The sequence below is a fragment of the Phyllobates terribilis genome, unplaced genomic scaffold, assembly GCF_046119375.1.
Source record: "Phyllobates terribilis strain yellow unplaced genomic scaffold, ASM4611937v1 Scaffold_2__4_contigs__length_985480577, whole genome shotgun sequence".
NCBI classification, from domain to species: domain Eukaryota; kingdom Metazoa; phylum Chordata; class Amphibia; order Anura; family Dendrobatidae; genus Phyllobates; species Phyllobates terribilis.
Window position 1 is genome coordinate 886,260,925 of NW_027362762.1, and position 24,231 is coordinate 886,285,155.

The window sequence follows — 24,231 nt, forward strand, 5'->3', positions numbered from 1 at the left end:
TGTAGAATGCAATACAAGTTAAAGCATGTAAATGCAAATTACGGCTCAATCAGAAGTCAGTTTTTCCATGTACAAGTTATATCTACTGTATGTTTTTCACAGATAGAACTTGTATCCATTATGGTCTATGGGGTGATTTACATGTCTATATATTTTTGCGAATCGAATAGTCTGCAGAAAAACACGAAGACATGTCTGATTTTGATCAGTTCTAGATCAAACTTTCCAATGCAGGCCTATGGGTCAGTGAAAAATCTGATGATGCTCATGTTTGATAGAGGAAGCTTAAAAAAACTTCTTACATACAAAAAAAAAAACTTGATGAAACTCTGATGACTAGTGTTGAGCATTCCAATACTGAAATATCGGATATCGGCCGATATTCGCGGTATCGGAATTCCGATACTTAATTCCGATACTTTTACAATATCGGATACCGGAATCGGAAGTTCCCATAATGCCTGCGCTCTGCAGTGTCTGTGAAGGATGACAAGTTGGATGGCAGCGCGATCCAGCCTGTCATCAGAATGCCATCCCAGCGGGGGAGAATTCTCCTGATTGTTTAAAAGCCGGCGCGCGGTAAAAAGCCGCCGGCTTTTAAACAATCACACAGCCCCATACTGCTTCCCCGCAGCCTCCCACCCCGATCCTCCGCTCCCCTCGCCACCTCCAATCCCAATCGTAAATTAGGACCGGGGGGGAGCGCAGCACAAAGGAGCGGGGAGCGAAATGGATGCGCCATTTCTGGGGCGGCTGACGGCTGGTGTTTCTAGCCTGGGAGGGGGCCATTATTCATGGCACCCTTCCTGGGCTATTAATATCAGCCCCCAGCTGTCTGCCTAGCCTTTGCTAGCTATTAAAATAGGAGGGACCCCACGTCATTTTTTTTTTGGGGGGGTCCCCCATTTTAATAGCTAGTAAAGGCTAGGTATTCAGCTGGGGGCTGATATTAGTAGCCTGGGAAGCTCTGTGGGTTTTACCCCCTTCCCAGGCTTCAAACATCTGCCCCAGCCGTCTGCTTAACCTCCGCTAGAGACTAAAATTATGGGGGATCCCACGCCATTTTTTTTTTAAATAAATCCTTTATTTTAACACTAAATGACATTTGAGGAGTTAATAAAGATGCAGTCCCTAAATTATTATTTATTTTTTTATTAATTTTTCCCAAAACTTTTGACGTGGGCTTCGCCATATTTTTGTATGCCAGCCAGGTACAGCATCCAGCTTCTATGAACGCGCCATTTTCCGGGGCGGCTGCGGACTGCAATTTTCAGCGGGGGGGGGGGGCAGAAAGCTTGGGCCTCCCTGCGCTGCAGATTCCATCCCCCAGCTGCCTAGTTGTACCTGGCTGGACACAAAAATAGGGAGAAGCTCCACGTTTTGTTTTTTTTTAATTATTTCATGAAATTCATGGAATAATTAAGAAAAAAAGGGCTTCCCTATATTGTTGTGTCCAACCAGGTACAAATAGGCAGCTGGTGGTTGGGGGCAGCCCGTTCCTGCCTGCTGTACCTGGCTGGACACAAATATAGTGCGAAGCCCCACTTCAATTTTTTTTTAATTATTTCAGGAAATTCATGAAATAATTAAAAAAAATTTATGTGGGGCTTCGCCCTATATTTGTGTCCAGTCAGGTACAGCAGGCAGGAACGGGCTGCCCCCAACCACCAGCTGCCTATTTGTACCTAGCCGGACACAACAATATAGGGAAGGCCTTTTTTTCTTAATTATTCCATGAATTTCATGAAATAATTTAAAAAAAAAATACGTGGGGCTTCGCCCTATTTTTGTGTCCAGCCAGGTACAACTAGGCAGCTGGGGGCTGGAATCTGCAGCGCAGGGAGGCCCAAGCTTTCTGGGCCCCACCCGCTGCAAATTGCAGTCAGCAGCCGCCCCGGAAAATGGCGCGTTCATAGAAGCGCCATCTTCTGGCGCTGTACCCAACTCATCCAGGGCCCTGGTGCGGTGGCTCACTGGGTAATAAAGGGGTTAAGGCCAGCTTGGCATTATCAGCTGGCCCTAAGCCCGAAATTCATGGGGTCACGCCAATATTAGACATGACCACCATGAATTTCTAGTAAAGTATTTAAAAAAAACACAAACACCCAGAAAAAAGTCCTTTAATTGAAATAAAGACACAATTCTTTATTGTTCTAAATTAAACCATACTTACAGTCACGCCCATTCCAGCTGAAGCCAACGATCTCCTGCAATAAAAGTAAAATAATAAAGCACGCTGTCAGTGACGTGCATGAGGTGAGCTGAGTTCATTGGACATGACCTCGGCTCATCTTTATGCCGTCACAGCGAGACACTGAGGAGCACAAGCATGCCTGCGCTTCTCAGTGTCTGCGGGATGACAGGCTGGATGGCGGCGTTCTGCTGCGGTCCAGCCTGTCATGTGAATGCAGCAGAGCTGAAGCTGTCGTGGGAACCATGGAAAGGTAAGGATGAGGTTGCTTTATTATTTTTCTTTTATTGAAGGAGATCGTTGGCTTCAGCTGGAATGGGCGTGATGGTAAGTATGGTTTAATTTAGAACAATAAAGAATTGTGTGTTTATTTCAATTAAAGGACTTTATTCTGGGTGTTTGTGTTTTCTTTTAACTTTGACTATGGGGTTAGTAATGGGGGTGTCTTATAGACGCCTCTCCATTACTAACCTGGGCTTTATGTCAGCTGGCATTATAAGCTGACATCAACCCCAACCCTATTACCCCCTGCCACCGCTACAGGGCAGTGGGAAGAGCGAGGCTAAGTGCCAGAATTGGCGCATCCTATGGATGCGCCATTTCTGGGGCGGCTGACGGCTGGTGTTTCTAGCCTGGGAGGGGGCCAATATTCATGGCACCCTTCCTGGGCTATTAAAATCAGCCCCCAGCTGTCTGCCTAGCCTTTGCTAGCTATTAAATTAGGGGGGACCCCACGTTATTTTTTTGGGGGGTTCCCCCATTTTAATAGCTAGTAAAGGCTAGGTATTCAGCTGGGGGCTGATATTAGTAGCCTGGGAAGCTCCGTGGGTATTACCCCCTTCCCAGGCTTCAAACATTTGCCCCAGCTGTCTGCTTAACCTCCGCTAGAGCCTAAAATTAAGGGGAACCCCACGCCAATTTTTTTTTAAATAAATCCTTTATTTTAACACTAAATGACAAGTACAGTAATCAACACTGTCACTGTACTTCATAGATATGTGACTGACATGTTTCTATCTATCTAATCTATGTGTGATGCTCTATTCTGTCTGTTATAAATTGTCGGGTACAGATGCTGAATTGCCGGCCGGCTTTCTTAAAGAGACGGTGCACGAAAACACTAATATTTTTTTAAATAAATCCTTTACACTAAATGACAAGTACAGTAAGCAACACTATCACTGTACTTCATATATATGTGACTGACATGTTTCTATCTATCTAATCTGTGAAGCTCTATTCTTTCTGTTGTAAATTGTCGGGTACCGGTGTATGCCGCTGCTGAATTGCCGGCTTTTCATGTCATTCTACATTATTCTTAGTTGTTTTACTTCATGTAGAATTAACCTACAAGGAAAGAAAGGGTTTATTTTCATTCCGATATTTGTGTCCCATTGACTTGCATTGGGTTCCGGTATCGGAATCTGCGATATCCGATACCTTTTGGTTATCGGCCCGATCCAATCCGATACGATATTTCCTGATATCGGAAGGTATCGCTCAACACTACTGATGACCAAAGAATTCTGATTTAAAAGTCTAATGACAATTGATCCGTTTTATTTTGCATAAGAAAAATCACTGATGTCCGAATGAGCCCTTATAGCACCTAAGAGTCTTCAAGGCAAATATATTCTAATGTCTTTACATTTAGATGCTTAGTAGAAGACATTTAGTATGTTGCATATGGATCTCGTTCTAAATGGTTCTGGTAAAAACAGACTGTTTACAGATGGCATAGAAAACAATACAATTCAATAGCACATTGAGAGTTGGTCCACGCGATGAAAACATGTTCTTCACATATCTGACATATCTATTTATTTCTGTAGTCATATGCTTCACATAAAATGGAAGTGCTGACAAAATCACAAGGCTAAAAAGAGAATTATCTCCGATAAGTTTTTGTTTGACAAGTGTGAAGCATGTCATCGGTTGTCAAGTCCTATCATTAGCAGAAGTTCTCTGCTTCTTCCTGGAGGAACGGAAAACAGATGTTTAGCTCGAAAAGTTTATGTAGTGCACAATGGAGCTCCTCATGCCTCGGCGAAGCTACTAACTAACTGCATTATCATGATTGTTTGATTAGAAAACAATATGGCTGCAATATGGCCCATTTTTTTAATTAAAAGCACATAGTGGATAGGTTGCTCATTTTAGCACTAATACGTCTCAAAAGAAAGATATATAGCCGAATCATTATTGTATTGTTTTAGTCTATAATTTTATTTACCAATATGGCTGAACTTTTACCAAATGTCGAACCAACAATACTTAAAGCATTGATCTCAGTTCTATCTTCTGATTTCATGATATACAATTTTTTTTATATTTTAGGAGGAAATCTTCTTTAAAGATAATGCTAGTTATTTTGTAATTTTACTCAGATGGGATCCCTTATATGATACCATTGATTATTGGAAACTCTAGAAACAAAATGAAGAAGACTTCTTGTCTTGGAAATGATAATTCATATGAAACTAACAGCCATTTTTTTTTTTTAAAAAAAAGTTAATACTCAACTTAAAATTAAAACAAACACACAAAAAAAAGATTTCAAAATAAATCATGTACCCGTCAATTCAAAAGGGCTTGGTAATAGCCACTCTCCTTAAGAGGACACTTTTACCCTTATACGTGGATCTAGTCTTTGTTGGAAAAGACCCAGATTTGTGTCTATAGACTAGCTGCTGTCTGTTATGGTAAAATGAGGGACGTGGTGTCTGCTAGTGGTGTCAGAATGTCATTAGAAAAATCAGATTATAAAACTACAGTAAAAAACATTGGTAATAATACGCAAGGTGGATTAACCCCTGCACGACCTTGGGATTTTCCGTTTTTTGTTTTTTTCTCCCCTTCTTCCCAGAGCCATAACTTTACTTTTCCGTCAATATGGCCATGCGAGGGCCTGTTTTTTGTGGGACGAGTTGTTCTTTTGTACAACTATTGGTTTTACCATATCGTGTACTGGAAAATGGGAAAAAAATTAAAAGTGCGGTGAAATCGCAAAAAAGTGCAATTCAACAATTGTTTTTTTGTTGTTTTTTTTTACCATGTTCGCTAAATGCTAAAACTGACCTGCCATTTTGATTCTCGAGGTCATCACAAGTATGTGAATACTAAACATGTATAGGGTTTTTTTTTTTAGGTGGTGAATTATTTTTCCAATATTTGTGTAAAAAAGGTGCCATTTTCCAAAACCAGTAGTGTCTCTATTTTTCGTGATCTGGGGCCGAGTGAGGGTTTATTTTTTGCACATTGAACTGATGTTTTTATTAATACCATTTTGGGGCAGACACAATGTTTTGATCGCCCGTTATTGCATTTTATTGCAATGAGCAAAAAAACCCCATAATTCTGGATTTTTTTTTCTCATTACGCCGTTTACTGATTGGATTAATTTTGTTTATATTTTAATAGATCGGGCGTTTCTGAACACAGCGATGGAAAATATGGTTATTTTTTTATTATTCAAGGGGGGGCGATTTCAACTTTTATATTTTTTAAAACTTTTTTTCTACTTTTTTACTTGCTTCAATAGTCCCCTCAGGAGACTTGAAGCTGCGATCTTTAGATCACTTGTGCTACAATCCTTCAACCCTGCTATGCGTAACAGAAATCATCATCTCTTATGAACGCCGGCTACAGGTCGGCAATAGTAGGAGATCTGCAATGACAAGCATGGGGGTCTTCTGCAGACCCATGGCTGTCATGCCCACCCATCGGCGCCCCGCGATCATGTGACAGGGGCGCTGATGGGTGGGGTTTGTTACGCCGATTGGTGGGTCCATTAACCCACCCTATTGTTTGGTCAGTAGACCCTTAGCTAAAGTGTCAGGGCAGGAACAACACACAGGGCACAACAGGGTTATATAGAAACCACCCCTCACATGTTTGCTTCTGCCGTCCATTTTATTCGGAAGAATGTATCTCATTAGGACATATTGGTGAGATTGAACCTTTTTATATAAGCACTGGTATTTTGAGCACTTGCACTAGTAAGGAGGTCCTTTTGTGTCTTTTTTTCTAGGTTTTTCTTTTAATAGTACCATTAAAGATTATATTTTATTGTATCTACATTATCTAGCTCTCCTTGCTGATAATAGACATTTGCATACTGAAAGTTTAATTGGGATATCTGATTCTAAATCAGACTGCAGCTTATTCTTTCCGTCTGGAGAAATCCCATAATGTCTTTTCATGGCAATTGGGTAAGTTTCGATTTAGTTTTAATTATCTAAATCTGCCCAAATTTCAGAAGATTCACTAATCTAGCTGGGAGGCAGAAACAGCGTCAAAAAGAGAAGAGGAAGATGTTATGCTAGAAACTGGCGTGGACACATCTGTAGCTCACAATTACTGGTGGACTCTTGAGAAACATGAACTAGGTGCTCTATGATCAGAAAACAAGGACCCCAAATATTGTTCTTGCACAGGATCCTCCATTTTCTGTGTATATAGGTTAGATATAGCTAGAGATTGCTGTTATAACATTTCAGCCTCTTTAGGACCTGTAAACCACATTTTGATGCCCTGGGAACTGTAAAGTAACTATGTGGTAGCCTGGCAGCTCTTAATAGGGTTTCCACAAACAGGCTTTGCTCACACCACTCCACTTATCAGGTCCCAGCAAATGCCTGACCTTTACAAGGATCTAGACTTAACGGGAACCTGTCAACAGGATTTTTTTACCCCAAAATAATGACATGTGCCTAAAAGTGTTTTAATGCTGATGAAATATTAATAGTAAAATTATTATTTTGTGTTTCTGTGTTAGAGAAATTTTCTGTCAATGAGCCACAAGTGCAGCGCGGCAGGATTTGGCACTTATACCGCAGCTCTTCTGCTTCTCTCCTTATTCCACACTTGCCGCCGGCCTCCAGTCTCTGACAGGTTACTCTTGTTTCAGTGTCCTGACTCCCCAAGATTTTGAAGGCACCGTTATTGCTTAGGGTGGTGCATGTGCACTAAGACCTGATGACTTTCGATCTGCACATGTGCCACCCCAACGGAGGAGACGACCCCAGGAAATGACAGTGCTTGCACAAAATCTCAGGCATTGCTTGCACAAAATCTCAGGTTTGGGAGGCAGGTCAGTGAAAAAAGAGTGACCAGTCAGTTAGAGACCGGAGGCAGGCGTCGAGTGTGAAAACGGAGAGAGGAAGGAGATCTGTATTTGCAGTGTCCAGCCTCGCTGAACTTTTGTCTCATAAGCATAAAGTTTAAATGATGGATTTTTGTGAAACGGTAAAATTAAATTTTACAAGCAAGGTAAAGATTTAATCTGCATTATTGAACTTTTACACAAATTAAATTGGTTAAGGGTATAAAGACTTGATGACAGGTTCTCTTTATGCAGGGTGCCCTGTATTACCTCCAAGTACTGGCTCCTGGCCGGTTGAGTGAGCTGGCAGAGGAGGGTGTTTAGCCAGGTCATAATCAGAAAGGGCAAAAATAGGACAAAATCCAAATACAGGAACATGGTTAGGAAATAGCAAAAGTCAAGTCCAAGAGGAGAGTCAAGATCAGAAAAAAAGGCAACTGGAACAGCAAACAGTCCAAGGTCAGTAACTATTAGCAACAGCAAATTCGAGCAATAGGGCATCACAATCAGCAGACCAGTGTAAATATAACACTAGATGCAGCAGATTGCTGAAGACTACTGGGGGTTTAAATGGGCTGTGGCCTCCAGGCTCCCAGCAGAGAGCTTATTACATCTAGTTCTCTGCAGCAAAGCACTGATTCATTGGCTGGAGGGACCACAAGTCCCAGCTGTACTTAAGTTTAACTAAATCACGCTTGAGTCGCCCAGTGGCATCAGCAGTGTAAGCGCGGTGCCACCTAGCTACAGAGGCAGTAGCAGTAGGGGCGTATTCAGACACGGATGTATCAGGAACATAACAATGATAAATTCTTCTGATGAAAGTGAGATTCATGGCTGTAGTGAAGGATTCCTGCCGGCTCAGTCGAAAATAAATGATGTAACAGTAATCCTTAATCAGGGCGTAGATGGATGGGTTTAGACTATGTAGCGTCAAGGGCAGGGTTGCAGTTATAATATTCATTTTTCTCTTGCTTATTTCAATGATAAGAGTAATGAGATATGCTCATTCAACTGCAAAAGCAATTTACCAGACTCCGGGAAAATCTTATGTTGGAGCCATAAACTTAATTGTTAGTATTTCTACTGTTATTACAGAGGACAAACAGAGGAGCTCTCAAAGGCTTCACACGAGTGCAGCAAAGCACGATCCTCGCACGTACTTTATACAGCCATGTGTACGGTAAAGCCATTCAGATGACCTCCTGTGATGAGGAGCTGGGGATGCCACAGCCAGTAAAACCTCACGCAGGTGTGTACGGGGCTTATATTATTTTTAATTTGGCCACTATCAAAAGGGATGAAGTTTATCCAACTACATAATGTCAAATGTTTCGCTGATATGTTGACATACGAGGTGCAGAGAACTAGGCTGAATCATGGATGTCGGCAGCATTACTGGACTGTAAGATTTACTGTAGACGTATAATATACTGGGAAAAGTCAATCTGTGAACATTCACTGCCCACGCGTTTCACTGACGGGAAAATTGTGATCCCAAGTGAATCACATAGCCATTTATGATGTTATTGGCCATTCATTTATAATGCAACCTTTCTCATTATAGAGCTAATTTTAGTGGATTTTTAAAAAAATTTTTGCATGCCCCATATTCACTGAGAATTTTTGCAGAATTCGTTGCCGTCCAAACAATTTATATTTATTAATTCTTTTGGGTGAGGGAATTTTTTTCTGCATTTTTAATGTATGATTTTTACCATACAGCATAAATAAAAAGTTATTTTTATTCTATGGGTCGGTATGATAAAGGATATTATGAAATATTTCCAGATGTAGTAATCTTAAAACACATGTTCGGTATACCACATGCCACATTCTGAAGAGGTAACAAATAAATTATTAATAACCTTCATTTTTATTTTTGGTAGGGGAAGAAAAAGCAAACTCAGTTCATTCACTTGCAGTATAAATGCCACAATAACTTTATATATTAATATAGCAATAATAAGTTGGGTATTTTTGCGTTTTTAACATTTTTTTAAAAAAACCCACTTTTTAAGGATTTTTTTTTAATAGTGATAAAATAGTGAAAGTCAATTAGGCCTCGTTCAGACGTCCAGTTCTCACATATGTGTTCTATCCATGGTTTTTTACAGATAGGACAAGTACCCATTATAGTCTATGGGGCTGTTATTATGTATGTGCATTTTTGAGGACCGTGCAACAACAACCAATCATGGAGGCATGTTCATTTTTGAGCTGCATCATGGATTTAAATTGCTTATGGAAGTCGATGGGTTCATGAAAATCCCTGACCGCGCATGGATGGCATCAATGTACAGTCTGTGAGCTATCTGCAATTAACATTAATGTATAGGAGAATATCGTAATTTATTTATCCATCCGTGAAATAAATCACTGATGAAACACTGAAGGTAAAAACTGAAACACGGACCAAATATTGGATGAAAAACACTGAGGTACATGAAAAAGAACTGATGTCTGAATGAAGCCTAAAGAGCACCTAGCCTATTTCTAGACTCTTGACTGCCATGGCCACATTCAGCGACCCAATCACATTGTTGGGCGCCAATAGTGACAGAAGAAGCTCTCTCCCTCGGTCTAACCACCTAGATGCCATGGTCTCTATTGCTTGTGATATCTAAGGGGTTGTGCAGCAGTTTTGTGAGTTATATGGAGTAATATATTAGTGCTAAAAGACTTAGCATAAAAGTATTGTGTTTCTCCTTTGTCGTTATGCAGATTTTTATATGAAAATTCAGACGCATTAATAGAAACCAAGGTATAGATATTACGGCTGCATAAATAGAATAGGCTTTATCCCTGAGAAGGTCCAAAGGGTAATAAGCCACATTATAAGTATAAGGCCACGGCCCCACTATCACTATTTGGTCAGTAATCGGTCAGTATTTTTTCTCAAGAGTGGGAGCCAAAACCAGGAGTGGGTGATAAATGCAGAATTGGTGACTTGTTTCTATTATACCTTTTCTCTGATTGTTCCTCACCTGGTTTTGGCTCCCACTCCTGAGAAAACATACTGATCGAATACTGACCAAATAGTGATAGAGGGGCCGTGGTCTTATAAAGAACATGAGTCTTGAAGATGACTTCTGTAGCGGTCAGTTGAGTGGCGAAACTTGAACCTCATTGGCTCCATTGTGAAATCTCCAACAGGGCCACCCACTGTCACAGATCATTAATAAAGTTGGTCTTCTCATATGAGTCAAAGAGACATTTTAGGCCTCCTATTCTGAAACCTTCGCAACCACTATAGTTATATTTCAGTCAGGCCCGGCGTCAGCACCCGGCGCACCCGGGCAAGTGCCGAGGCCCTGAGCAGGGAGGGGGGCCCACTTGCCGTCGAGCACCCCTGTGCGCTATGGGACCCGTGAGCGGTGAGATGCCAGTGGCAGCGCCCGCCACCCCCCCTTTCTCAGGGCCCCGGCAGTCGGTGGCACAATACTTACCTCTCCTCGTGCCTCCGCAGCAGCTCCGATGTCTTCCGCGTCCTCTGACTGTGACGTCTCAGGTCAGAGGGTGCGGTGACAGCAGAGGGCGCAGTGGAAAGATGTCACCGCACCCTCTGACCTGAGACGTCACAGGCAGCGCAGAGCGGGAAGACGCCGGCGCGGGTGAGGAGTCTGGAGCAGCGGCAGCAGGTGAGGTGAGTATTTTTTTTTTTTCTTTATGTATGGATGCATGGGGGGGGGGGGGTGATGACATCCTGCATGGGGCATTATATGATGGGGGGGGAATGACACTGTGCATCTGGCATTATGTGTGGGGGGGGGCATAGCCTGCATGGGGCATTATATGGGGGCCAGTATCCTGTATGGAGCATTATATGGGGGCCAGTATCTTGTATGGAGCGTTATATGACGGCCAGTATTCTGTATGGAGCATTATATGGGGTCCATTATTCTGTATGGAGCAATATATGGGGCCCATGATACTGTATGGAGGACTATGTGGGGCCCATAATACTGTATGGAGGACTATGTGATGCCCATAATACTGTATGGAGGACTATACTGTCCGGTCTGAACTGTGCGCTGCGAGGATTCGCTGGTTTCTGTGCTATTGTGGAATTTACAATAGATATCACTCATGTAATGTAAGAAGTGAAATCTTTGCATTGTACTATATATATATTTCTCTGCGGTATCCGTGCATCACGAATTGTGGTATGTGTTAAAGGGGCTAATGGAGAAGACCATAGCATAGCCGATGGCGTATAAAGACTTTAAGATGTCTCGTTGGGACATCCCTTTTATTGTCATGATGCCGGTTACACTACAGGTTATAAGACCTGTTGGGCTGACGCTCATATGGACGGTGGTAATCTGTCACAACATAATGGAGAAACTGAATGTGAAGAGAAAGCAGCCATTGAAGGTAACAGCTGTTCACCATCATTCTTACAAAGTTCATTACTCCGTACATTTGGGGAACAGCTGTGATTTCTATAACATCGGCGGCAGTTGCGAGCTTCTAATGGCCATAGAGAAGTATAAAATTATAAAAACACTATCATTTTTTACTGCGCCGAGTGTTCTGCTGAATTTCCTTGATAATAGGAGTCGATGACTCTGGTATAATGATACATATGGGTAATTCACGGTAAAAGGCAGAGGGAGGAAATCTGAGCAGTATCACTAGCAGTCAGCCAGGAATGTTGGACGCAGGGGGTCATTTTCACATCGCTTTGCTCTGACTCTTCATAACAGGACCTGGATGAGATAGCGCGGCATATTTATTGACTAAGAAGCTTTTTGACAAATGAGCAAAAAAACAGAACAGTAAGGGACTTTTTAATAAGCCATAGCAGATTTTTACACTCAGGTTTATGAAACAGAAGATGTTTTCCATAATAAAAAAAAAGAAGAATTCGTGCAGAGCTGTCTATTAGAAAGGTGGTAAAATGATCTTGTAATTGAAGCTGTTTCAGGTTAAAGTGTCATAAAGTGAGAATGTTGATATAATTGTATTGTGGAAAGAAATGGCACATTTTCTCCCCTTGTTTCTAGGTAATCACATATAGGAATTTATTGCAGCTCTTGTGCAAATTTACACTCACTGAATAGTGATAGAGTTTGCAGTCACCACATGGCCACTATGTCTGTAGGCAGTGTCGGATTGGGGTGCCAAGTGCCCACCAGTAACCAACTCCAGGGCCCCACTTTTCACCTACATACAAATGTGACATTATCCTTAATCACAAATGTGTATATAACAATGAGCTGGGTAGATTGTTACATGAATAAGATGCCTCCTTGGCCTGTACATAGTGATTCATGTATATTGTGCCAAGTACTGCTCATATGAGAGGGTGGTGGCCCACCAGAGGATTTCCCTGTTATCCTGTGGGCCAGTCCAAGTCTGTCTGTAGGAACCACATTGTGATACTATGAGAACAATGCGAAGGTGCAATAATATATAGCATAGTCATGTAATCATTATACAATAAATCTAATAGTTCATTTTTCTAATCCAATTTGAGTATCATTCACACCACCATGTGAAGTAACTGCCAAGTTTTTGGTTGGCACCAGGATCCAGAAGTGTCAACCCACTCACTGATGCCTTCGGGGAGTCAAATGTTGCTCTACCACAAAAAAAAAACAAAAAAAAACCACAATAACAGCCCATTAATCTGAAACTATGTTCCCACTTGACAATATATCAGACTTTTACTGTATATTTCATTGGAACATGGATGAAGCCAAACACTATTGCTGCACAAATAATTAACTATTTTAGAATTTTTTTTCTAGTCCATCCACAATACCTTCCAGCAATCCCTATAAATTTCCTGGCTTATAATTTATGCCTGCCAAACAGACAAGGTGGGCTGGGATAAAGGATACCCTCATAAAGCACCACTCCAGTGTTTTTTTTTATTATAGTTCTGGAGTAGTGCATCTAATCTAAGTTCCCTGCCCCTAGTCTTATACTTACCTGTCGCCATCTTCACCTTATATCGCTGCCGCTCCCGTCGGTCTCCAGCAGTTTGTGACCTGCCGGATCGCTCCGATGTTTGCTGGGAGAGAGGGAGGTCACTTTTCAATGTAAGTCTATAAGATCCTCGTTCTGACTCATAGATTTGCATTGAGAGTTTGGGACCATTACTTCTGATTTCCGGTCAGTCCGAAGTTGCGATCACAAGATCGCGCCACGGGGCCGGAGCGGCACCGATAGAAGGTGAAGACGGCGGAGGGTAAGTATAACGCTAGCTTCAGGGACCTAAGATTAGAAGCACCACTCCAGTGTTGAGAAAAATGCTGGAGTGGTGCTCTAAGGTTCCTATACACATTGTATAAAGGTTGGTCCAGTGGGATCAGTCGGCCATCTAATTTATACAGAGGCCTCCTGACTATCACTCTACAGATTACGTCGGAGAACATAAGGATGGACTGGTTGGGAATAAGTCATCCAGTGGGGAGATAAGCCATGACTAAATGATTCCGGTATATCCCGTCTGATAGAGAACACAGAAATGTTCAGCCAAGCCGAATGTTCCTGCGTATGTGGGAGATGGGAGAGATAACTGTGAGCCAAACTACTATTTGACTGACAGTTTTCTAATTTGCATGTCCAGTTTTAGTGTTTGATATGGACACTCTAGAACAAACATGTCACTATATTTGACCCGCGACACCAGAACCACCACCCCTACTTGGGACCATTATTCTGTGTGGAGGACTGTCGGGTCCATTGTTCTGTATGGAGCACTATGTGGGGTCTATTATACTGTATGGAGCACTATGTGGGGATCATTATTCTGTATGGAGCACTATGTGGACCTATTATTCTGTATGGAGGACTATGTGTGGTCCATTATACTGTATGGAGGACTATGTGGGACCCATTATTTTGTATGGAGGACTGTGTGGGGCCCACTATACAGTATACTGGTTGGCCCACGACTTTGTCCAAGTTTTTCATTTGGGCCCTCTGCGTGTTGGAGTTTGACATCCCTGCTCTAGAACAAATAAGTAATTTTGTTACAGCCCAACATGGTGGAAACTCCTGCATAGATCAACATCTCCAATGCAATTTTTTAGGACTTAGAAAAGAATCCTTTCAGCAGAAAAACGGTGTGAGAAATCCCTTTAAATGGATTGGCCGGGATTAAAAAAAAAGACTAAGCACTAGAAATCTGTTACCAAGTGAGTGCTGAGGCCAGTGATTGGCTGCAGTGGTAATATGAATAATGAATGATGTCATCACAGAATGTCTGGTGAGGACTCAATAAATAAGCAATGGTTATTTTATTATTTAACACAATTTTTTTTACCAATACTTGACTAACCCTTTAATTGTTGCCAGCTACAGTATTCTACTAGGACGACCCCATCACATGATCTCATTATGATCTGGGAAAACTCAACCTTAAGTATTATCACCTAAATGTTTCAGGAAACAGAAAACGGACTTATCTCAGATTCTTTCAGGAGACTGAATTATCAAGGCTTATTACACTCAGGGTTTAAGTGATTCCTTCACTTCTTCTTGGCAAATCAAACTGTTCTTTTAAATCATGAAATCTTTGTTTATTGCAACTGTTTGAGCGTCAAAAACTGAACATATCCCAGGTACGAGGGTCTATCTCCCCTCTAATGGGCCGCAGCTGTGAAAACAACCCTTAAGCCATCCATTCGCTATATCATGTCATCATGGAGGTTTAATAAGCCTACTATCTGCTGAACCTTTTTATTAGGACCAGTGGGAGGAAAATAAATATATCAAATACGGAACATCTGAGCCTGAGATATTAGACGCTTTTTAGAGCCATATATTGTGGCTTGTATGTGCTCTACGTCCAGGCCATAAACCTAGGAAAAGGCTATAAAATACATTGAACATTATCTTTAAAAGTAGATGCTTCTAAGTACTAAATTATTTGGCAGAAGTTATTTAATTTTGACGTATTTAATGACTAAGGAAAGAACACGGCATCTGTGGCGGCTACATACTTCCAGGATTGCTCCCCCGAGTGCGGAAACACCACTGCGATGAGTAACTTAAGCGTTTTGTAAATGGTTCCCCATAATATCGGACAGGTTCATTGTTCTGCCTCTCTCCCTGCAAGTATCTGAGGCCATATAATAGATACGCTTTATTTCCTATTTTATAGATATTCTCAGAAATTCATTGGAATAATATTTCACTCATTGGGAAAAGGGAGGACAAAGAGTTATTGAGTCAAATTATCAGGTGGATCGAGGGGAAAGAATTAGTCAAAGGGTTCAGTCTCATTGTATTGTAGCTTGATGGGAATCGTTCTCCAGATTTTTTTTCCACCTAGTCTGAGAGTAGCATAATGTAGACACAGATTCCAGCAATTTGTAACTTACTGGGCTACTTGCTGTAGTTTTGATAGCAACACTGTTTTACCAGAAGGAGATTATCACTTGAGGACTAGTAAACCTGCTGGCATATAGTCCTCCATATTCATTAGCTCTGTAAAACCCCACCTCCACCACTGATTGGCTGCTTTCTGTGTGCACTGTGCCTAGGCAGAAAGCTGCCAATCGGTGGTGTGGGGGGGGGGGGTTATACAGAGCTCAACATTCCAAGCTAGATCTGTAGCAGAGAAAACTGTGATTCCATAACACTTGCAGCACCCAGTAAACTAAGTGAGACATCACTGAAATCAGGGTCTGTGTCCCTACATCAAGCTACTGGCAGATTGCATAAAAAAACCTAACACAAAATAAGCAAATACCCTGCAGTAACCTCTAGTATTAAAACCTTACCATATGTCAAGTGACATAATGTGAATAAGGGCTGAGAAGGACCGAAACCCGGCTAATTGACACCCAGCCAAGGGAAACTATATGAATGTAATGTCTAGCTCAAGAAAAAGGGTGGCCATACCCTTATTTGCACACGGCGGAAAAAAAGATTTCAATATTAGAGGTTAGGACCGTCCCAAATAGGGTCACCTTGGCGTGGTGCGATGCCTTTTATGTTTTTTTGATCAAAGTTATGTTAACTAAGCACCCTATATTATTTTCATGCACTATTATTTATTGCAGGGTATTTGCTTCTACTGTTGTTATTTTAGGTTTTGTCTGTTTAGTGGCCAGTGTGAACATGCGCCTACATGCTGCTTGCACACCAATTTATATTCCAGTTCATCTCTTTAGGTTTTTGTATCAGATTACATAGCAAATACCTGCTGATAGATTCCTTTTAACATTTGTACATACCTTTTCACAGTTTTTTTTCTATTTTTCTGGTTTTAAAAAAACTTTAGTACTCTTTAAAAGAAATCATGGTGTGAGCTGCCATTTTTTTTAGACCTATTTTATCTTCTATTTTTTGTTTTTCAAGCAGTATTTTTTTTGGGGGGGGGATATGTATTGTTTAGATTGATTTTATCTGCACTTTTGTAGGAAGTGTGGTGACCAAAATTAGACAAATCTGCATTTTCTTTGGAATGCGAAAATAGGGGGGTGATTTAAATAATTTAATAAAAATTAAAACCATTTTTTTTTAGTTAAAAAACATTTTAGTCCCCCTAAAAGACTTGAAATTGCCATACTTTGATTTCTTGCACAATGCGATGCAATATTTTGGTATAGCAATTTTTGGTGAAATTTACAATTTCCTTTAAAACCCTGTCTCATGTCGACCCATTGGCCCCCTGTAACTGTGGGGCTTAGCAGTCACAAGCAGTTTATGGGAAGTCAGGGTTGTTACAGGCCCTACAGATCGTGAACTAAATGTAAGTAAATGCTATTGCAAATTAAATATGAATTGACCGCTGTTCCTAACAACAGGATGTGAAATTCTCCAGAGATCATTCATCCAGATTATTCATTTCTGATGCTCATTTCCTTCTTTTATTGAAAAATGGCAATTATCTTTATATGTAATATAGAGGGGGTTTTTAAGACAATTATTCTATTCCAATACAAAATACACTTTGCAAATGTATTATTTCTGATAAACAGAAAGGAAGCAGAATATGCAGTATTTTGTACTTTAATATTTTATTATGATGAGTCTCAAATAGTCCAGTCATCTAAATGTACTATACTGCTTACATAAGACCTGTACCAAATATTTTACGAGCTCGTCACCAGTGGAATAGCTCAAAACTTGTGGGCCCCAATGCAAAATCTTCCACAGGCCCCCCTGACTATTACAGGTCTATTATTGTTCTTATTATATGGGCCAAAGGGACCTTTTGGCCCCCCCACCAAGATTCTAGGGCCTAAGTGCCACTGCAACCCCTGCACCCACTCTGGTTACACCCCTGCTGGTGACATAGACTTCGCCTATTAAGCAGGACGCATATTATGTCCTGTAAATAGGGATGATCGGAATCGTGGAAGCTTGGGTTCAGCTGAATTTGAATCCAAAGTTTGGTTCGAGTAGCCAAACTTGACCCCGGACCAGGACCCCATATAAATCAATTGGGACCCGAATTTTGGTGCTGTAAATTGGTCATAGTAAGGGCTAGGGGACTGCAAAAGGAAGCAAAATGGGGGTAAAAGCAGGATAATTTCCCGGAAAACAAATGATTTCAAATAACACAGAATAAAAAAAAAAAAATAATAATTAGCCTCGACTCTTCCCGATTGCCCTGGTGCATTGGCATTTGGGGTAATGGTTTTGGGGTTGATGTCAGCGGTGTAATGTCCACTGACATCAAGCCCAGGGGTTAGTAATGGACAGGTGTCGCATTACTAATCCCATAGTCAAAAGAAATAAACACACATTCAAAAGTATTTTATTTGTAAAAATCGCTCCCTGACAATTTCTCTCTTTCCCACCATTTATTACAAAAAAAAAGTCATCCACAGGGTCCAGCGTACGACAAATGAAGGTCCCATGAAGATCCCCGTCTTCTTCATTAAGTGTATGGAGCTCCGTTCAGATAATGAAGCTCCATAGACTGGAACAGCAGCAAATGCTGGGTCTTACGCTGTACTCCATGAGACCTGGCTGCTGTGAAATGAGGTGCATCAGTAAGGTTACCTCAGTCACTGTTCATCAGTCCGGGACTCACGCTGCCCTTGTGAGAACCGGCCACTCTGGTTAGATGGTTATTAAAAATAGGAGGGGGAGGGCATGTCATTTTTTTTAGGGTCCCCCCATTTTTAATAACCAGCAAAGGCAAAGTAGACAGCTGTGGGCTGATATTAATATGCTGGGAAGGTCCTTGGATGTTAACCCTTTCCCAGCATAATAAGACCATCTCACAGCTGTCTGCTTTCCCTTGGCTGGTTCTAAAAACAGGCGGGACCGCATATCGTTTTTTAATTATTTATTTATTTCATGATGTCAGGCCAGGTCACGTGCTGCGTTGGCCAGCTTTCCCATACTTCTGAATTATTATGCAGTACAGGCCGCTGTGCATTGTTCTGGTAGATTTCACATTCATGACTCTCGGACAACAGTATGGCAATCCCTATCAGGGCTGTAACAGTATTACGCCGTATTGGATATCGGCCAGTTTTCACAGAAACAGATATAACTAAGTAAGGCTGTGTGCCCACTATGCATTTTTCAAGCGTTTTTGTCGCAGAATTTCAGCAGCGAAAACGCTTAAAAAACACTTGGTAATACGTGCCCCATGGCCCCCAATGATAATCCGCATGTGCTGTGCACATGCAGCGGAAATTTCCGCTGCAGATTATCATTGCGGAAAAATACGCAGCATGTCCATTAATTTTGCGGACACGCAGCGTAATCGCCGCCATTGACTTGCATTGAAACGCTTGATATCCGCATCATTACATGTGCACACGCGGATATGAAGCGATTCAATGTGTGGATGGTACCCAGGCCTGGAGAAGAGGAGACTCTCATCCAGACATAGGTACCATGGTACCTGTAAAAAAAAAGAATTTAAAATAAAAAATAAAGATTATACTTACCTTCTGATGGCCCCCAGTCTCTATAGCGATGTGTTTGTTGGGCGGCTCACGGTGGTGTGAGGACCTGACATGACGTCATTGAGTCATGTGACAGGTCACGGGACCGCTGACGTCAGTGGTCGCATGACCTGTCACATGACTCAATGACGTCATCGCAGGTCCTTCACACCACCGCGAGCCACCGGGGAGACAGGACGCATTGGAGAAGGAGACCGGGGGCCATCGGAAGGTAAGTATAATCTTTATTTTTTTACCATTCTTATTCTTTTTTTTTTAACTATTACTTGGTCACACTATATAAATCCATGCCAGTTGCATGGATTTATATAGTGTGACCAAGTTGTCAAGCACTTTTCCAAGTGATGCTAAAATCGCTTGGAAAGCGCTTGTAAGCCGCATGCAGAAATGCATGCAAAAACGCTTGACAAACGCTTCTACCTGGCGGGAAAAACGCATGTAAAATCCGCATGTAAAATCCGCATGCATTTTTCCTGCCAGGGAGAAGTGGAAAAAATCTGCAGCATTTCTGCATCGTGGGCACATAGCCTAATAGCTGAACAGATTTTTTTTTAATAAAGTGGTAAAACTGCTCTCTTTATAGGCCGAACCTACTGTACGCTGCCAAATATGCTGCGTTAATATCCAGTAATCAAAGGTCTTCCAGTTATTCATCTTCGTACTTAGGTTAATAAAGTAAACTGATAAATTCAATGATATTTCATTATATGCAACATTCATAAATAAATATATTTTGATAATTTCATTTAACAGCCAGATTAAGTAAAGTGCTATTTTGGCAAGAATAGAAGGCCAAAGGATTATACGAGGACTGAACCCATAAAACATGGCTAGATTTCATTACATGCTGCGTAGACACAGTTTCTGTTGCATCTAAAATAATCTTGTGTTTTAACACAAAGATAATAATATTATATCATTACATGATTTCAATGATCTTTCTATATTACAACCTATCATGAACAATCCGCCGTTTTGCCTGTAGTCCCATGTAAATTACAAATAACATCATAGTTTCATAATGATTTCCCCATAGAACAAACACAATTCTCCTATATCTATAGGCATACACAAAACATTTCTATCTATTTTCTACACTTTGGTGATGTGCAGTATAATATTAGTGCAGATTATTATTTTAAGTAGAAAAATATATTAAATATATACATCTAAAACAGATTAATTTTGAAGGAATTTCCTGATGTCAGGAAAGTGAATTAGAATCCTGAAGCCTATTGCACATGTTGCTTATTTGTGACTTGCTGATCTGGTGCAGATTCAAAGGGGATATCTGGGACTTAAAAGAAAAACTGTGCCTAAGCCCTAACAGGCATATAGTTGCTAACAACTGTTGTGTCTGGTGCTGGCTATTGACCGCTCCTGCCGGTGATTCAGCTGCTCCCCGCAGTTAGGCAGTGGGGAGCCAAATCTCATTGAGCATTATGTTGACACTCATGCCTTGTTTACAGAGCAGAGTGGAAGAGAAGATGCTATTCTGTCAGCTGCTCCCTGCTCCCAGTTTCTCTGCCTGTTGACAGGGCGGGACTACTGGTGTCATGCTGACTGACAGCCGGCTTCCCACAATTAGGCGGCGGGGAGCAAGCAGTCAATCAGCATGACACCAGTAGTCCCGCCCTGTCAGCAGGAAGAGAAACTGTTGCTCTGTTGACGTGACATCAGCAGAAGTCTGTGACCGCTCTGTGCCAGCGACTAACTGCCTATTAGTGCTTAGGCACATTATTATTATTATTTTTTTTTTTAAGTCCCGGCTATCCCCTTTAAAACTGCAGCATGTCAATGCTTTCAGCGTTTTTGCCGCAGATTTCACCCATACTAACGAATGGGAAAAATCTGCACCAAAAAAGCTAGTAAACAAAGCAAAAATGCACATTTTTTTCACTGTATTTTTCCTGCCAAGAAACGCAGAAATGGTTCAGAAATCTCTGCACCAAATACTTAACGTGTGCACATACCCTTATACTTCTACTTCTGCCGGATCCAAATTTGGCTCAAAAATCCAACGTAAAACTGCATTTGTGTTTCGAGACTTGCACTCTATTTCTATCTTTGCCAAACAGAACCAAAAACTTCACTAACAACAACACGTGTGAATCTAGTCTAAAGGACACGATCTTACACATTTTTCACAACATCTAGAGTCAATGCATATAATGTGGTTTTAATGGTTTTTTTCACAAGTTTTCTTCAGAACCAGCAAAGTAAATCAGCCAAGTGAATTCGTTCGTTAAAATCTGATGTACACGCTGCATTTTTTATTATTTTTTCCCTTAAACTGCCCAGCTGCGCGGGTTTTAAAACCTGCAGCATGTCAATCGTTTCTTTGTTTTTGCTGTGCTTTTCCCTCATAGATATCAGTGGAAAGCTCATTTTCAGCAACAAAATCATTGTTGCATTTTGTAGCTTTGCCTGGAATTACACACACAAAAAATGAGGGGGTGACGTTACAGGAGCAGGAAGGACCACAAGACAATGCAACCTTGTGCATAAAAAAAAAATATTAGAAAAATGTAATAAAACATAAATACAATGTGAATCAAAGGTCACAATAATTGATGTGAAATTGACTTGCAGAAATAAACAGTGTGCATTGACCTTACAGCATAATGCCTGTGTTTTGCATGGTAAGATGTGCTTTTTAATGAATTTGGAAAATCTTGTAGTGGCAGTGTCCCAAAAACAGAAATATACTCCAATTACAGAGTACATTTCTACCATAGTTTACCCTACTTTGTGGTGTAAATGATGATGCGTTTTTTGGCCATGCTTGATCACACCTAAAAGTTGACGAAGCTGTCTGGGTCCCGTGTGAAAATGCCAAAATTCACAAAAGTTTTGCAAACATTGTACAACATTTCATCCATTTTGGCCCCGATTTATCAAGACTGGTGATGTTGGAGTCAGAAACTTCTGATTCATTAAGAGGCTCATCAAACCTCTTGATAAATAAGGAGCATCTGACAAGTGGCATAGGCCTATATGCGCCTTGACACAAATCTTACTGTAGTAAAAGACTGTGTGAAACTGGCATAAAAACTCCAAAAGTTGCAAAATTCTTGCACTACTGCGCATCACGTAAAACTTTTACGCCTTTTCAAAGTTATTTTCGCCAGAATTCTGGATGAACCTAACCTATGTTGCCCGAATTCTGGCAAAAACTGTTCGATGAATCAGGTTCTTTTCTTTATATCTGTCTTTTGCTCATGATCCTGTCATGGCTTTAACTTCAAAAATGGCAAAAAAAAAAATCTGACTGCAGAAACATACCCTAAAACCTGTAGCATCACCCTAAGAAATCAAATGTGTTGTACAAATGACCCTATTAAAAGGGGTAGTCCGGGACTTTTTATTTTTTTAATTGTAGGCGGGTAGTTGCTACCTACCTGCGTGTTCTGCCCAGCGCATATCTCTGCCGGAACAGAGTTGTCACAGATCGTTCCTGCTAGCGTTTCTGTGGCTTCTACTGAAGCCACGTCGACAGAGTAGCATCTTCTCTTCCACTCTGCTCTGTAAACGAGGCGTGACTGTCGACATAATGCTGAATGAAATTTGGCTCTCCACTGCCTAACTGCGGGGAGCCAGCTGTCAATCAGCATGATATCTGCAGTGAAGAGCTGCAGAATCGCCGTCTGGAGAAGTCAGTGACTGCTCTGAGCTGGCGCCGGATAGAACAAACAGGTAGTTAGCAAATACCTGCCTGTTAGTTCTTAGGCATATAGTAAAAAAAAAGACCTTAGTCCCAGAAAACCCCTTTAACCCCTGACCCTCAGGTGGCGGATCACCCTGTGATATTAAATGTCACACATATTTATCCTAAATGAATAATTATAAAAATGCCCCCCAAAAAAGAGAATTATCACACTCTGAAAAGGAGTAAAAGCAGCACATGTATAAAATAATGCAGCGCCATAGCGCTCCCAGTCATTGCTGTTGAGTATCTCTTTAAGAAACCACAATCCTTTTGTATAAATTACTTTGATTGATTCCCGACGATTAAACTTCACTAAATACTAAATTTAAAATCAGTTAATGTTACAAGTGATCTTCAGGTTCTCTTGTATCCTGGAAATGTATCAGTCAATTTCCTGAGAAGTGCGCTGCGTATAAATAGCCTTATTCAGGATGTGCTCAGTAGGGTCAGGTTTCCTAAATTGTAACTAATATCTTGCTGTAATTTCCTTGCGCTGCTTCCTAAATGGGTTTTTTAAATGACGGGAGCGCTCTTAACATTGACCTGTGCAGCCCTAAATATTTTCCTCAACTGCATTACCCAGTGATTGATTCTAAACTACTCGCTGGGAGCTGATTTAACAAATGGTAGTAATTGTGCATTCATTAAATGTTTTGTGGTAGCCGGGAAAACAAGACATTAGGAAGCTTTCATTGTTAATAATAAATCCACGTCCTGTCTGTTTAGTGGTGAATCTATTACAGTAAGAAAATGTTACCTTTACTTGTCACATCAGGTCTATGGGAAGATAATATCAAGGCTGAAATGCTTAAAGGGAATCTGTCAGCACAAAATGACTGTTCAAACCAAGCACAGGTGCTCGGTGCACCCTTAGTGTGGCCAAATAGTTCTATGCACCTTCCCACTTACTTGTCTTTTTATCCATCTCCGCCCTTCTCTGGCTCCTGTAAAGCCAGAACTATCAAGGGATTGGCAATAGATGGTGTACTAAACTGATTGGTCACACCAAGGGTGCACTGAACGCCTGTACTTGTTTTGAACAGTCATTTTGTGCTGACAGACTCTCTTTAAAGGGTATGTGCACTCAGCATATTCTTTATGAGGACTTCAGAGTGAAATGCACACCTCATGCACGTAAGTAGAGTTTCTGCAACCCAGTCGAGATGCATTGGAATATTTTGTCTCAAAAAGCTATCCGAGGGGTAATGTTTCTCTTTGCAGAGAGTGACATGTTAAGCATATCAAGGTGAGGAGACTTTTAAGCTGCAATGCTCCTCTGGAAAATATGCAAATTATCTCTTTAGAGAGGAAGAGAAGTAGAACTCTACTGCCACCT

General features: G+C 41.1%; 1 protein-coding gene across 2 annotated transcripts in view; it reads right to left on the reverse strand.

Annotated features, from left to right (window-relative positions):
* EPHA3 (EPH receptor A3) overlaps nucleotides 1–24,231 on the reverse strand; it is a 532,047-nt gene that overhangs the window by 187,665 nt on the left and 320,151 nt on the right. The window lies entirely within an intron of this gene.